The 5193-nt window shown below is 54.1% G+C and overlaps 1 long non-coding RNA gene across 1 annotated transcript; it reads right to left on the reverse strand.

The window, feature by feature from the left end:
- Positions 1-2610: 2610 nt before the first annotated feature.
- Positions 2611-4976, reverse strand: LOC125326785. Its single transcript, XR_007203996.1, has 3 exons — positions 4938-4976; positions 4522-4601; positions 2611-2768 (listed from the first exon to the last, which is right to left on the reverse strand). It is a non-coding gene; the product is annotated as an uncharacterized LOC125326785 (long non-coding RNA).
- Between the last annotated feature and the right edge of the window lie 217 nt (positions 4977-5193).

The raw sequence follows: 5193 nt of genomic DNA on the forward strand, positions 1-5193 counted from the left end.
ACGCTTAGAGGCGATGGAACCTACTGAAATGCTGCGGTCACGGAGGGAGGGTCCGATACACTCCCTACAGAAGTCCAAGGGAATGGTATGTGAAAAGAAGCCAGGACCAAAACTGAGAAGGAAGATGGATGAGAACATCTTGCGTACTTCCTCCGCTCTCAAGAAGTAAAAAGGTAAAGATGCCAGAATAAGCCCCATCCGGGCAAGTAGGCAAGTAGAGTACAGGCAATACAGCCCAGAACAATGCAAAAAAAAAAATCACTGACATGCAACAAAGCCCCGTGACACAGAGGACAACGGACACTACAGAACATAGACACAACCTACAGAACACAGACACAAGTTGAAACTGCCCAGCAGTTTCACCTGATGGTAACAAGATTCCTAATGCAAGATGAGCCAGAAGCTGATGATGCCAAAGGAAAGAAAGCTCTATGGCAATAGCACATGATGGCAAAACATAAGTCCCTACAAGAAGGTAGTACCAAAGCTGTTAAGAGGATGCTCAAGAAGCTCACTCAGTAGGCCTAGAGAAGAAGGCAACAACTGCTAGGGGACCGGGGCGATCGCTCCGGACCCGAAGGCGAGCTCCTCGGGCGAAAAGATCCGCGACGACGTCGAGACTCGGAGAAGGCCGACGACGCGAAGCTCGTGAGAACGCGGAGACGGGTCGGAACCGTCCCGCCCGGCAAAAGGTCGGGCGATGCTGAGGAGAAACCCTCTCCCTTTACTTCCGAGGGACCTACCCCTCTACGGCCCTCTCCTCTAAGCTAACTTCAAATTGCCTCCTGCAATTCCAAAGGGTTTTCCCTTGTCCCCCACCACCGGTCCCGACACTTAGCTTTTGGAAGACGAGCCGACAAAATGCGTCCTCGATGGAAATGAACGCACGGGCGCCGTGGATGTCGATACGGTCCCCGGGGTCTGTTTCGGCGGCTGCAAAAATTCAGAAAAAAAATTCAGACCGCGATGAGACGTCCCAAAAGCCGCCCCTTGCGCAAGGCCTCCCTCCCTCCTAAGTGCCGAGGCTCGTCGCTTACCTGCCGCTTCCAAACTTCGGCTCTGCGGCTGCTCACGGTACCTAAGACGACAAAACAGAAAACGTCACCGTGGCCCTCGAGAATATTAATCCCCGGGGGTCATCCGCACCGGTACCCCGGCTCACCTCAAATCTTCATCCGATTCCAGAGGCGGCCCGGAAAATACCTGCGAGGCAAAAAGGTACATGCTTAGTTCACCGCCACATACCGCTCACCTATTACTTGCCCCGCTTAAAGGCCAACTCACCTGATTGTGTCTATTTCTTGGCATGTCCAAGGCAGCAGCAGCACCTGCAAAGAAACAAAGCAAAAAACACCCTGAAAGACTCTGAAATCCCAACCTCCCCCCTCCAATTAAAGTACACTGCACCTATACCTTAATCTTGCACCCACCTGGCTGCCAGCATCCCAGGCCGGGACATCTTGCCGGTGGACCGCCTGAAATGCACAAAAAATAACAGACGCTTAGAGCCGCACCAGAAATTGATAACTGAGCAAGAAAAACTAGTTCGGTCCACCGGTCACCGCTTACCTCGCTCGCTTCACCTCGATGGCCGAGATCCGGCTTGACCTCCTAAAAATAAAGACAAAGAACAATGCTGTAACACAGCCACCATTTGCACTTGCCCCGCAAACACAAACGGTGACCGACCTTCCTGCGGGAACCCCCTCGCCCGGTCCGGGGCGCTCTGCCATGGATTTAATCCCTCCCCATCTGAAAGAAAGCCATGACAAAAGTCAAAAGGGGTGCGTGAGAACTTAACAGCTCCAGCAATCTTGTGTCAATCTAAGACTGCCATCTAGAGGCCAAACTACAGCCTACATCACAAATTACAAGTCCCCGGGCCTCGTCCTATTACACCCGTACGCCAGACCGTGCGGCAGGGCAGAGCAGCTCCGGGCCAAATTCGTGCGGACACCAGTGACACAGGAAAGGACAAGGGAGGGGATGCGACAAAGAGGGAAAACCCTCGGCGAGAAGAACGATCGCAAGGACCGAGAAAACGAGGAATGAGACGATCTAGGCGAGACCGACGGTGAGCCGACGAGGCTCGAAGAACCCTGGCAGAAGAAGGACTTATTCTGAGAACCGCAAAGACGGATGCCCGAGAATCGTACGGTCAGAATGCTCTACCGCTCTTCACATTCTGACAAGTCCTAATCCGCTATAATGGATCGTTGCGGCATACAGCTGTGAATACAGCTCAGAACAAGACCTTAAAAGACATTCGACTCGACGCTTCTAAAGAGATATGCGATTCTGATGCGCCTCCGAGCTCTCGAGTCAAAGGATCGATGGTATCGGCACCGGGCCGAGGAGCGCCGAAAGCAGAGTCGCTAAGAATAACGCCCAGCGTTTCCGATAGGCATCTCAAAGGGCTAAGGCAAAAGACCTGCAACAGCAGATGCCCAAAAGACACAGAACATACAATAGAAAGGTGACACATACCGGGACTGCTCTGCTCTGCGCACCTCAGCATCGTGATCAAAAGGTGAGACTTGCCCTTTATGTGGCCTAAGGGGCCCCTTCCTGGACATCCTCACCTCCAAAGCTGAGTCAAAAATCCCTCCCGGCAAGCCCTGCCCCAACACCTCACATTCATTCCCTCAGTGGATTGTAGCCCTCAACTTATCTCTCAGACATCTGGAGATGGGAATCCTCCTCAGGCACAACAGAAGGCCGGCTCACCCTCTGGGAAGCTCCTGTCGTCACCGGGCTGTCGTCTCCTAGTCAGCCACAATAAAGAAAACCAAACGTCACTACGGGAACTTAGTGGCGCATCTGCCAAAGCCCTGACAATTCCGCTACTCACCGTCTCCTAAGAAGGCCGGGGTCCTCTGGCGGCACGCTTCGGCCACGCTCCGAGGCCGACGCCGTCGTCACGGGGTATGCCTGGGTTAAAAGGCGACGAGGTATTGTGGCGTTGCTGAAACTTAAGTGGACCCTCCCTCCTCCTCCTCCCTCCCTCCTCGACTCGCCGCAACTCCACGGCCACAGATGTACCGGAAGGTACCTCGGAACAGATAATGTAACGGCTTCGTCGCAGAGTCCCGTAATACTTCCGGAGAGCTCGCGACGGTGGCGAAGCGGGTCCGTCGGCCGGTCGGCGAGGAGGGTCGGCATAAAAAAAGTGGACCCCCTAAAACACACAAATGACAATGGATGCTTAGAGCTGTACCAGAACATGGCACCCAAGGAATAACAAGTGGTTCTTACCACCAGAGACTTCTTACCTCGTTCACTTGACCTTGATGGCTGAGATCTGGCTTTACCTCCTAAGAACAAAGACAAAGAACAATGCTGTAACACAGCCACCGTTTACAGTTGCCCCACAAACACAAACGGCAACTGACCTTCCTGCGGGAACCCCCTCGCCCGGTCTGGGGCGCCCTGCCACGGATTTCATCCGTCTGCATCTGCAAGAAAGCGATGACAAAAGTCAGAGTCCCGCATGATAACTTAACAGCTCCAGGCATCCTATGTCAATCTAGGGATACCAGCTAGAGGCCAAACTACACCCTACATTACAGATTTCAAGGCCTTGGGACTTGTCCTACTACACCTATACACCAGACTACATGGCAGGGCAGAGCAGCTCCGGGCCAAACCCACGCAGGTACCCGTGACACAGGAAATGACAAACGAGGAGACGCAATGAAGAGAGAAAACTCTGGCAAGAGGAATGACTGCCAGGACCGAGAGAATGCGGAGCGAGATGATCTAGGCGAGACCGACGAGGCTCAAAGAAGATGCTAACGGAAGGGCTTATTCCGAGAACCGCAAAGATGGATGCCCGAGAATCGTACGGTCAGAATCCTCTACCGCTCTTTGCATTCTGACAAGTCCTAATCCTCTGTAATGGATCGCTGCGGTGCACAGCTGTGAATATAGCTCAGAACAAGACCATAAAAGACCTCTGACTCAACGCTTCTAAAGGGAGATGCGATTTCAATGTGCATCCGAGCTCATCGGTCAAAGGTCCGACGGTATCGGCACCCGGCCGAGGAACGCGGACGCTAAGGACGATGCCCGGCATTTCCGATAAGCCGGCCCCTCGAAGGGCTAAGGAAAAAGACCTAAGACGCAAGATGCCCAAAAGACACAGAACATACAATAGACAAGTGACACGACACACACCGGGACTGCTCTGCCCGCCTCGACATTGTGATCAAAAGTAAGACTTGCCCTTTATGTGGGCTAAGGGGCCCCTTCTGGGACATTCCCGCCTTCAAAGCCGACTCAAAAATCCCTCCCGGCGAGGCCCGACCCGGCACCCTGCTTTCATCCCCTCTGTGGGTCGTAACCCTCGACTTATCTCTCGGACGTCCGGGATGGGAATCCGCCTCCGGTGCAAAATAAAACTACCTCGCTGTCCGGGAAGTTCCTGCCATCTCCTAGTCGGCTACAACGAAGAAAACCAAACATCGGTACGTGAACTTAGTGGCACGTCAGCCAAAACCTGACAATTCCGCTACTCACCGTCTCCTAAGAAGGCCGGGGTCCTCCGGCGGCACGCTTCGCCCACGCTCCGAGGCCGACGCCATCGTTGCGGGGTATGCCTGGGTTAAGAAGAAACAAGGTGCTGTGGAATTGCTTGAACTCGAGGGGACCCTCGCTCCTCCTCCCTCCCTCCCTCCCCGGCTCGCCGCAACTCCTCCGCCGTTGCCGAGGCACGGAACAGAAAGTGTAAAGGCTTCATTGCAGAGTCCCGTAACACTTTGGGAGGGCTCACGAGGGCGGCGAGCCGGCTCTGTCGGCCGGTCGGCGAGGGGATTTGGCGTAACGCGAGTGGACCGACTAAAACGCGCAAATGACGACGGCCGCTTAAAGTTTAGAGTACCGGCACTCGGCACCCGAGCAATAACAACTTTTTCCTTCCACCGGTCACCGCTTACCTCACTCACTTGACCTTGACTGCTGAGATCTGGCTTTACCTCCTAGGAACAAAGACAAAGAACAATGCTGTAACACAGCCACCATTTACGCTGGCCCGGCACAGACAAACGGTGACCGACCTTCCTGCGGGAATCCCCTCACCCGGTATGGGGCGCTCTGCCACGGATTTAATCCGTCTGCGTCTGCAAGAAAGCGATGACAAAAGTCAAAGGCCTGCATGAGAATTTCACGGCTTCCAACCATCTCGTGTGAATC

This window comes from Corvus hawaiiensis, chromosome 5 (genome assembly GCF_020740725.1).
Source record: "Corvus hawaiiensis isolate bCorHaw1 chromosome 5, bCorHaw1.pri.cur, whole genome shotgun sequence".
Lineage (NCBI taxonomy): Eukaryota > Metazoa > Chordata > Aves > Passeriformes > Corvidae > Corvus > Corvus hawaiiensis.